The sequence below is a fragment of the Muntiacus reevesi genome, chromosome 19 (assembly GCF_963930625.1).
Source record: "Muntiacus reevesi chromosome 19, mMunRee1.1, whole genome shotgun sequence".
Lineage (NCBI taxonomy): Eukaryota > Metazoa > Chordata > Mammalia > Artiodactyla > Cervidae > Muntiacus > Muntiacus reevesi.
Window position 1 is genome coordinate 5,409,190 of NC_089267.1, and position 12,368 is coordinate 5,421,557.

The following is a 12,368-nucleotide window of genomic DNA, read 5'->3' on the forward strand; positions in this document are numbered from 1 at the left end:
AATCAACAGTGGATTATATAATACAAAGGAATCAATCAGCAACTTGGAAGACAAAGTAGTGGAAATCACCCAAATTGAACAGAAACAGAATTTTTAATACTGAGTCTGAAACAACAGAAGAATACTAAAATGGGTATTATATGTGTCTCAGTAAAAGAGAAAGGGGCAGAGACTTATTTGAAGGTAATAGCTAAAACTTTGCTAACTTGGGAGAGGAAACATATGCTTAGGTTCAAGAAGCACTGAGAGTCCCAAACAAGATAAAGCTAAGGATGACCATATGAAGACTCATTGTAATCAAATGGAAAAAGTAAAAGATCAAAATATAGTCTTAAATGCAGCAAGAAAAAAGTGGTCAGTTATATACAAAGTAATTCCCTTAAGGCTCTCAACTGCCTTAAGCATAGACTTTGCAGACCAGAGGTATTGTCACAATCTATTTAAAATGATGAAAACTGTGGGGGGTGGGGGAAGAAGAAGGAAAAAAAAAAAACAAAGACCTATAAGCAAGAATATTCTACCCAGCAAGGCTATCATTTACACTTGAAGGAAAGAAAAATATTTACAAACAAATAAAAGTTTTGAATTAAGTACCAATAAACCAGTTTTTTAAGAGTGTTAAAGGGACTTCTCTAAGCAGAAAAAATAAAAACTAAAAATATGGTAGGAAAAGCAAACAAAAAGCTCATTAATAAAAGCAAACGTGCAGTAAAGATCATAGACTGACCACTTTTCAAACTAGTAGAAAGGCTAAAAAGCAAAGTAGCAAATTCATACAGATCAGCAGTACATACTTAAGGGATATATAACCAATAAAATAAAATATAATGTCAAAAGCTTTAACCATGGAAGCTGGGTAGGAAAAAATGCAAGGTTGTTAGAGTACAACTGAACTTAAAATAATCAACTTAAAATATGCATGTATAATATAAATATAGTTATATATGAACCTTATGGCAACCTCAAACCAAAAATCTATTATACAAAGAAAAGAGAAAAAGGAATCCATGCTAAATAATACTAAAGAATCACCAAATCAAAAGGAAAGAAAGCAAAAGAAGGAAGTGACAAATAACTACAAAACAACTAGAAAATAACAAAATAGCAATACCTATCAATAAGTAGGTTAAAAATAAATACACAAAATGCTCCAACAAAATATATAGCACTGTTTAATGTATAAACATTTTAAAATATACATATAAATGCTTTTCTAGACAGACTCACTTGAAATCAAAAGGCACACAAACTGAAATTGAAGGAATGGGAAATTATATTCCATACAAATAAAGGAAAAGAAAACTAAGGTAACAATACTAAAATAAGACAAAAGAACTTAAAACAAAGACAGTAATAAGAGACAAATGACAGTACACAATGTTTAAGAAGTCTATACAAGATATAACAGTTGTAAATACATATACACCTAACATAGGGAAAGGTAAACATACAGCAAACATCAACCAACACAAAAGACATTGATACTAACAAAACAATAGGAAGAGAATTAAACACCCCCATTAACTCCATCCAAAAGCAGCAGAATACACAATTTTTTCAAATGCACATGAAACATTCTCTAGGAAAAATTATATACTAGCCCACAAAACAGGACACATATATTAAGTAATAATGAAATAACATTAAGAGTCTTTTCTGATTATAACAGTATAATACTAGAAATCAGCTACAAGAAAAAATAACTGCAAAAAACACAAACACATGGAGGTTGAAAACATATTACACAACCAATGCGTCAAACAAGAATTTAAAAACAGAGACAAATGGAAATGGAAACACAGCTGTTCAAAATCAATATGACATAGCAAAATCAGTTCAAGAATGAAGTTGTAAGCAATGCAAGTCTGACTAAGGGAACAAGAAAAAAATAATCTATCCTTTCAAGTTAGTTGCTCAATCATTTCCAACTCTTTATGACCCCATGGATTGTAGCCTGCCTGTCTTCTCTGTCAATTAAATTTTGCAGGCAAGAATACTGGAGTAGCTCACCATTCCCTTCTCCAGGGGATCTTCTGGACTCAAGGATCAAACACAGGGTTCCTGCACTGCACATAGATTCTTTACAGTCTGAGCCAACAAATAATCCCAAAGAAAGGTAATGCCAAAACTGTTCAAACTACTGCAAAATTGCATTCATTTCACATGCTAGCAAGGTAGTGTTCAAAATCCTTCAAGTAAGTCTTCAACAATATGAACTTCCAGATGTATAAGCTGTATTTAGAAAAGGCAGAGAAACCAGAGATCAAATGACCAACATCCTCTGGATCATAGAAAAAGCAAGGGGATTATAGAAAAAACAAACAAACAAACAAACAAGCAAAAAATCTACTTCTGCTTCATTGATTATGTTAAAGCCTTTGACTATATGGATCAAAAACACTGGAAAATTCTTTGAGAGATGAAAATATGAAACCACCTAAGGTGCCTCCTGAGAAAAATGTATGCATGTCAAGAAGCAACATTTATAACCAGACATGGACAAAAGACTGGTTCAAAATTGGGAAAGGAGTGTGTCAAAGCTGTATATTGTCACCCTTCTAATTTAACTTACATGCAGAGTATATCATGTGAAACGCTAGACTAGACGAAACTCAAGGTAGACTCTAAGTTGCCTGTAGAAATATCAATAACCTCAGATATGCAGATGGCACAGGCCTCATGGCAGAAAGTAAAGAGGAACTAAAGAGTTTCTTGATGAAAATGAAAAAGGAGAGATAAAAGCTGGCTTAAAACTCAGCATTCAAAAAACTAAGATCCTGGCATCCAGTCCTATCACTTTGTGGTAAATAGATGGACATACAATGGAAATAATATTTTTATTTTCTTGGGCTCCAAAATTACTGATGGTGAATGGAGCCATGAAGTTAAAAGACACTTTGTCTTTGTAAGAAAAGCTATGACAAATCTATACAGCATATTAAAGAGCAGAAACATCACTTTGCCAATAAAGATCTGTAGAGTCAAAGGTATGATTTTTCAAGTAATCATGTCAGATATGAGAATTTGACCATAAAGAAGGCTGAGCACTGAAGAATAGATGCTTTTGAACTGTGGTGTTGGAAAAGACTCTTGAGAGTCCCTTGGACAAAAGAAGATCAATGAACCAGTCAATCCTAAAGGAAATCAATCCTGAATATGCATTGGCAGGACTGATGCTGAAGCTGAAGCTCCAATATTTGGCCACCTGATGCGAAGAGCCAACTCATTGGAAAATATCCCTCATGCTGGGAAAGATTAAGGACAGAAGGAAATGAGGGTGAAAAAGGAGAAATGGTTCAATGGCATCATGCACATGAGTCTGAACAAAGTTTGGGAGGTAATGAAGGACAGGGAAGCCTGGTGTGCTGTAATCCATGGGTTTGCAAAGAGTGGAGACTACTGAGTGACTGAAGAACAAAAACAAACCTTTCATGCTAAGGTCTAGCAGATTAAAAGAACATTATCCAATGTTAGTAGAAGAAAATAGAAAATATCAGAGCAAAATTAAATGAAATAGATACTAAGGAAACAATAGAAAAGATCAATGAAACTAATAATAGATTCTTCAAAAAAGCAAAGAATATAGATATACCATTAGCCAGTCTCAAGGAAATGCACACACACAAACACACAGAAAAAGGAGACCAAATTAAAAAAAAAAAAAAAAAAAAAAAACTGGGACTATAAATAAAAAGTTTAAAGTTTCATCACACACAAAAAAAAAAAATCAGAGATTACTGTGAACAATTATATCAATAAAGTGGACAATTTAGAAAAAATACATATTTATATGTGCAATATTGAACCAGGAAAATATAGAAAATGTGAACAGACTGAATATCAATAAAAAAATTGAATCAGAAAAAAAAAAAAAAAAAAAAATCCAGGACCTTCACAGGTCTTTCTACCAAGCACTGAGGAAAAGTTAACATCTATCCTTCTCAAACTATTACAGAAAATTAGACGAAAAAATGTTTCTCAGCACATTTTATGACATCAGTATAACTCTGATATCAAAATAAGAAAAGGACAACACAAAAACTTACAGCCAATATCACTTACAAACATAGATACAAAACTTCTCTATAAAATATTAACAGACAAAATTCAGAAAAAATATTTAAAGAACCATATGGCATGATCAAGTGGATTTTATCCCAAGGAATTCAGGAAGTTTCACTATTTATAAGTCAATAAAAATGATATACCACCTGGATATACCACATTAGCAAAGTAAAAAATAAAAATCACATGATCATCTAAATATTGAGCTGCCCAAAAGCTAATTCAAATTTTTCTGTATGATGTTATGGAAAATCTCAAATGAACTTTTGACTAAACCAGTAGATGCATAAAAAATGCTTGAAAACCTTCAACTTTCATTTATGATATAAATTCTCAACAAAGTGGGTATATAGGAGACCTCTGTCAACATAATGAAGGCTTTAGATTGCAAACCTACAGTCAATATCATGCACAATGTTGAAAAGATGTAAGATTTTCCCTAAAATCAAGAAGGCAAGGATTCTACTCTTACCACCTTTATTTAATATAATGTTGGAAGTTATAGCCACAATAATTAGACTACAAAAATGATTAAAAATCATCCAAATGGATAGGAAGAAGTAAAATTGCCTCTGAGGATGACATGATACTATATATAGAAAAAATCTTAAAAATGCCATAAAAAGTTTTAAATTAATATTGAATTCAGTAAACTTGTAAGATACAAAATTAACATAAAGAAATATGTCATGTTTCTATACACTAAAAACAAACTTTCAGAAAGAGAAATTAAGAAAGCAATCCTAATTACAAGTGTATCAAAAAGAATAAAATATCTAACAGTAAATGTAACTATTGAGGAAGGTCTGTACTTGCAAAACTATGACATTCAGATAAAAGAAACTGAAGATGACATAAATAAATGTGAAGATGTACTGTGATCTCATAAATTGGAAGGATTAATATTGCTAAAATGACTATACTATACAAGACAATTTACAGGTTTAATTCAATTCTTACCAAGCTACCAATAGTATTTTTTACAGAAGTAGAACACGGAAACTTAAATTTTGTTCAGAAGCACAAAAGACCTCATTTTCCCAACACCAAATGAAAACAAGATTTCAAAAGGGGGCAAATGAGCTGACAGAAATTTTTTTCCAAAGACATACCACAAACGGACACATGAACAGATGATGAAAATCACTTGTCATCAGGAAAATATAAATCAAAATCTCAGGGTGATACCACATTACACCTTTCAGAATGGCTATTATCAAAAATAAGGCAATAAATGTTGATGAAGATTTGGAAAAAAGAGAATTTTATTGCAATTTTGTTTGGAATGTCAACTGGTAAAATCACAATAAAAAATAATATATAGTTTCCTCAAAAAATTTAAAAACAGATCATACAATCCATCAATTTCATTTTCGGGTATTTTCTGAACAAACCAGTAACACCAATGTAAAAATATGTATACACCCCTGTGGGCTTCCCTGGGGGCTCAGTTGGTAACGAATCTGCCTGCAATGCAGAAGAATGCCTGTGGTGCAGGAGACCTGAGTTTGATACCTGGGTCAGGAAGATCTCCTTGAGAAGGAAATGGCAACCCACTCCAGTTTCCTTGCTTGGAAAATCCCATGGACAAAGGAGCCTAGTTGGTTCACAAAGAGTTGGACATGACTTAGTAACTAAACAGCAATGACCATGTTCAATTGAGAATTATTTGCAACAACTAATATATGGAAGTGACCTAAATGTCCATCGATAGATGAATGAATAAAGAAGAGGTGATGTCTACTTATCTATCTATCTATAATGGTATATTAGCCATAAAAATGAAAGAAGTTATGCCATTTGTCATAAAATGAGCAGACCTAGAGAGTATTATGTTATGTGAAATAAGTTAGAGAAAGACAAATATTTTATGATTTCACTTATATGTGCAATTAAAAAAAATAGAACTAAATGTCAATCATAAAAGCAACAACAACAACAAAACAGACTTATAAGTACAGAGAACAAAGGAGTGTTTGCCAGAGGGGTGGAGTTTGGGGAATGAGTGAAATAAGTGAGGGAGATTAGGGGCTACAGATTTCCTTCCATTTTCAAAATAAATATGTATTGGGAATCTAATGTACAATGTAGGGATTAGAGTCAACATATCACAATAATTTTATAGTAGCACTAATTAGACTTATTGTGGTGATTATTTTGTAGTGTGTAAATATGTAACATGACTATTTGTACATCTGAAACTAGTGTAATATGGTAAGTCATTACATTTCAATAAAGAAAGAAGCAAAAACCAGTAGACACTAAGCCTGGAAGAAATCTGATGTCATACAAATATCTTAGCAAATTATAATCCTGCTATCTTTCCTTTCATTCTGTACATGTCATAATGCACTATTCTTTGAACCCTAATAGTAAAAAAGAAAAAAAAAAAAAAAAAAAAGTCCTGATTCCATTTGTTGTATTTTTAATATAATTGCATTTTTTCCCCTGATATCAGTCATATATGTGGCTAATTCTGTGGTATATTTTATTTGGGAAATTACAGTAAATATCTGAAACAGTTCATACTATTTAACATGAAGTCTCCCTTTTTTTCTTTCCATGCTTAAGCTTCAGCAGTAAATATCAGAATTCTGAAGTTTATCAATGATTATCTCACAGATTCTCAATGATGGCTCCAATCAATGAACTGGACATTTCCCACAGGACTAAACACAAGATATTGTAGCCTACTTCTAAATTCTTTCTGGCTTTTTCATTTCAGAGATTGTTATCTAAATCTGAAAATAAAGTTAAGTAACAGTATATATTGCTTGGTACATAGTGGCACTAGTGGCAAAGTATGGTAAAACTCATCACAATACTGTAAAGTAATTATCCTCCAATTAAAATAAATAAATAAAGTTTTAAAAAGAGAAAAAATAAACAAAAGACTGTGTAAATAAATATATACATAAACAAAGCTTATTCCAACTGTTATAAAAGAACCTGTGTAAGAGATCTGGGATCAGTCACTGATCTGGACGATCCCCCTGGAGAAGGGCATGGCAACCCACTCCAGGATTCTTGCCTGGAGAATGCCACGGACAATGGCGCCTAGTAGCTAACGTCCATATGGTTGCAAAGAGACAGGTACAACTGAAGTGACTCAGCATGAATGCACACACATACATTTAAGACGGATATGTTTCTTCACAAATGTTATCTTTTGTCAAGATGCTATGTTCCTCTTTATTGCTAAAAATGCTAATTTTTTCTGAAGTCTACTTGATCTTATATTAACTTGGTCACTACTCGTGCTCTATTTTGATTATTTTGCCCACTTTACCCCTTTATATGCTTTTACATTTAAGAATCCTCTTTAATTTAATCCTCTTCATTGAAGTTTTCTTGTAGATAATACATAGTTTGGGTTTAAATAAAATATTCATTTTTAAATATTGTGCTTATTTCATTTTCTTTTTTATTGTGATATAGGTCACATATAAAATTTTACAAAAAGTGTAAAATTTAATGGTTTTTAGTTTATTCACAAAGTTGAGGAACTTCCATGGTATTTTCATCACCCCATTTTTTTCATCACCCTAAAAATAAACCTATTGTGACTCCAATTTCCCTTTTCGCCAGTCCCTGGGAAACAATACTTCTTGCCTCCATAACTTTTCAAAATGGACTTTTTATGTAAATAAAATCACAAAATCTGTGAGCTTTTGTGAAACTGAAAGTCACTCAGTCATGTCTGACTCTTTATGAGCCTATGACTATACATTCCACAGGGGTAGGTAGCCATTCCCTTCCCCAGGGGATCTTGAAAGGTTGTTGCTGAACGATAAGAGGCCGGGATTCTTGGCCTCCAGAGGAGAAAAATTCAATCCGGGGCCAGAGACGAGGCTGGATCGCTCAGAGCTTTTATGCAATAAAGTTTTACTGGAGTGGGTAGCCGTTCCCTTCTCCAGGGGATCTTCCCAATCCAGGAAGTCTCCCCCATTGCAGGCAGATTCTTTACCAGATGAGCCACAAGGGTGAGCTTTGTACCTGTCATTTATTTAGCTTGTTTTTCAAGTTTGGTAAGCGTTTGTACCTGTCTTATTTATTTACCGTTTTTTCCAAAGTTTACCCATGTTCTAGCACCTATCAGGACTCCAATATTTTTTAGGATTGGAAAATATCTCATTATATGGATATTTCACTTTCCGTTTATCCTTGCATCTGAGGATGAACATTGGGGTTGCTTCTAATTTGGGGATAGTATGCATAATGCTTCTTGAATATTTATGTATATTTTTGTCTAGGCACATAGTATATTCTTGATTGTATACCTAGGAGAGGAACTGCTGGATCACATGATAATTTTGTTTAACTTTTTGAGGAGCTGCAAGAATGTTTTTCAAAGAGATTGTAACACTTCACATTCCCACCCACAATACATGAGGATTCCAATTTACCCACAACCCTGTGAAAGCATGTTGTTTTCTATAGTTTTGCTGATAGCCATCCCAGTATTTGTGAAGTTTTATCTCATGATTTGGGTTTTCATTTCCCTGGAAACTAATTAGAAGTGGTCAAACAGGAAATGGCAAGAGTGGGCATCAATATATAGGAATCAGTGAACTAAAATGGACTGGAATGGGTGAATTTAATTCAGATGACCACTATATCTATTACTGTGGGCAAGAATCCCTTAGAAGAAATGGAGTAGCCCTCATAGTCAACAAGAGTCCAAAATGCAGTGTTTGGGGGCAGTCTCAAAAATGACAGAATGATCTTTGTTTGGTTGGAAGGCAAAGCATTCAATATCACAGTAATCCGAGTCTGTGCCCCAACAATAATGCTGAAGAAGCTGAAGTTGAATGGTTCTATGAAGATCTAAAAGACCTTTTTGAAGTAACACCAAAAAAAAAAAAAAGTTATTTTAATCATAGGGGACTGGAATGCAAACTAGGAAGTCAAGAGATACATGGAGTAACAGGCAAACTGGGCCTTGGAGTCAAAAATAAATCAGGACAGAGGATAACAGTTTTGCCAATAGAATGTTCTGGTCATAGAAAATGCTGTTTTCCAACAACACAAGAGACAACTCTATACAGGACATCACAAGATGGTCAATGCTGAAATCAGACTGATTTTATTTTTGCAGATGATGATGGAGAGTCTCTGCATGATCAGCAGAAATAAGACCGAGAGCTGCCTGTGGCTGACATCATGAACTCTGTATTATGAAATTAAGACTCACACTGAAGAAATTAGGGAAAACCACTAGACCACTCAGGTATGACTTAAATCAAATCCCTTGCAAATAAACAATACAAGTGACAAATAGATTCAAGGGATTAGGTCTGATAGAGAGTGTGCCTGAAGAACTATGGAGGGAGGTTAGCAACACTGTACATGAGGTAGTGATCAAAACCATATCCAAAAAAAAAAAAAAAAAAAAAAATGCAAAAAAGTAAAATGGTTGTCTGAGGAGGACTTATAAAAGGCTGAGAAAAGAATAGAAGCAAAAGGCAAACGAATAAAGGAAAGATATGTCCATTTGAATGCAGAATTCCAAAGAGTAGCAAAGAGAGATAAGAAAGGCTTCCTAAGTGATCAATGAAAAGAAATGGAAGAACCAGTAGAATGGGAAATACTAGAGACCGCTTCAAGAAAATTAGAGATACCAAGGCAACATTTCATGAAAAAAAAAGAAAAAAAAGGGCACAATAAAAGAAAGAAACAGTATGGACCTAACAGAAACAGAAGATTATAAGAAGAGGTGGTAAGAATACACAGAAGAACTGCAAAAAAGATCTTCACGACCTGGATAATCACAATAGTATGATCATTCACCAAAAGCCAGGCATTCTGAAATGTAAGTCAAGTGGGCCTTAGGAAGCATCACTATGAACAAAGCTACTGGAGGTGATAGAATTCCAGCTGAGCTATTTCAAATCCTAAAAGATGATGCTGTGAAAGTGCTGCACTCAATATGCCAGCAAATTTGGAAAGCTCAGCAGTGGCTGCAGGACTGGAAAAGTTCAGTTTTCATTCTAATCTCCAAGAAGGGCAATGCCAGATAATGTTCAAACTACCACACAATTGCACTCATCTCACACACTAGCAACAAAATGCTCAAAATTCTCCAAGTTAGGCTTTAAGAGTACCTGAACCGAGAACTTCCAGATACTCGAGCTGGAACTAGAAAAGGCAGACGAGCCACAGATCAAATGCCAACATCCAGTAAGTCATAGGAAAAGCAAGAGAGCTTCGGAAAAACATCTACCTTTGTTTCATTGACTACCTTAAATCCTTTGGCTGTGTGGATCACAACATACTATGGAACATTGTTTAAGAGATGGGAATACCGGACAACCTTAGCTGCCTCCTGAGAAATCTGTATGCAGGTCAAGAAGCAACAGTTATAATGGGCATGGAAAAACAGACTGCTTCCAAATTGGGAAAGGACTATGTCAACGCTGTATATTTTCACCTTACTTATTTAACTCATATGCAAATTGAAAGTGAGTTGCTCAGTCGTGTCCAACTCTTTGCAACCCCATGAACTGTAGCTTACCAGTCTCCTCCATCCACGGAATTTTCCAGGTAAGAGTACTGGAGTGGGTTGCCATTTCCTTCTTCAGGGGATCTTCCAGACCGAGGGATCGAACCCAAGTCTCCCGCATTGCAGGCAGACGCTTTACCATCTGAACAACCAGGGAAGCCTGTATGAGGAGTACATCATGTCAAATGCTGTACTGGATGAAGCACAAGCTGGAATCAAGATTGCAGGGGAAAATATCAGTAACCTCAGATAGGCAGGTGACACCAACCTAATGGCAGAAAGCAAAGAGGAACTAAAGAGCTTCTTGATGAAAGTGAAAGAGGAGAGTGAAAAAGTTGGCTTAAAACTCAACATTCAACAAATGAAGATCATGGCATCTGGTCCCATCACTTCATGGAAAATAGATAGGGAAACAGTAGAAACCTTGGCCGAGTTTATTTTCTTGGGCTTCAAAATCACTGCAGATGGTGACTGCAGCCATGAAATTAAAAGACACTTACCGCTTGAAAGAAAATCTGTGATGAACCTATAAAAAGCATATTAAACAGCAAAGACATTACTTTGCCAAGAAAGGTCTTTGCCAAGAAAGGTCTATCTAGTCAAAGCTATGATTTTTCCAGTAGTCATGTATGGATGTGAGAGTTGGACCATAAAGAAAGCTGAACACCGAAGAATGATAATTTTGATTTGCGGTGTCGGAGAAGACTGTTGAGAGTCGCTTGGACAACAAGATCAAACCAGTCAATCCTAAAGGAAACCAGTCCTGAATATTCACTGGAAGGACTGATATTGAAGCTGAATCTCTAATATTTTGGCAATGTGATGCAAGAACTGACTCATTGGACAAGATCCTGATGCTGGGAAAGAATGAAGGCAAGAGATAAGATAGTTTGATAGCATTACCGACACGATGAACATAGTTTGAGCAGACTCCAGGAGTTGATAGATGAACAGGGAAGCCTGGTTGCTGCAGTCCATGGGATCGCAAAGAATTTCACAGGACTAAGCAACTGAGTACATCATGAGAAACGCTGGGCTGGAAGAAGCACAAGGTGGAATCAAAATTGCCGGGAGAAATATCAATAACCTCAGATATGCAGATGATACCACCCATATGGCAGAAAGTGAAGAGGAACTAAAAAGGCTCTTGATGAAAGTGAAAGAGGAGAGTGAAAAAGTTGGCTTAAAGCTCAACATTCAGAAAACTAAAATCATGGCATCTGGTCCCATCACTTCATGGGAAATAGATGGGGAAACATTGGAAACAGTGGAAACAGTGTCCGATTTTTTCTTTTTTTGGGGGGGAGGGGGCTCCAAAATCACTGAGGATGGTGACTGCAGTCATGAAATTACAAGACACTTACTCCTTGGAAGGAAAGTTATGACCAACCTAGATAGCACATTAAAAAGCAGAGACATTACTTTGCCAATAAAGGTCTGTCTAGTAAAGGCTATGGTTTTTCAAGTGGTCATGTATGGATGTAAGAGTTGGACTGTGAATAAAGCTGAGCGCCAGAAAATTGATGCTTTTGAACTGTGGTATTGGAGAAGACTCTTGAGAGTCCCTTGGGCTGCAAGGAGATCCAACCAGTTCATCGTACAGGAGATCAGTGCTGGGTGTTCATTGGAAGGACTGATGATGAAGCTGAAATTCCAGTACTTTGGCCACCTCATGCAAAGAATTGACTCATTGGAAAAGACCCTGATGCTGGGAGGTATTAGGGGCAGGAGGAGAAGGGGACCACAGAGGATGAGATGGCTGGATGGCATCACTGACTCGATGGGCATGAGTTTGAGTAAA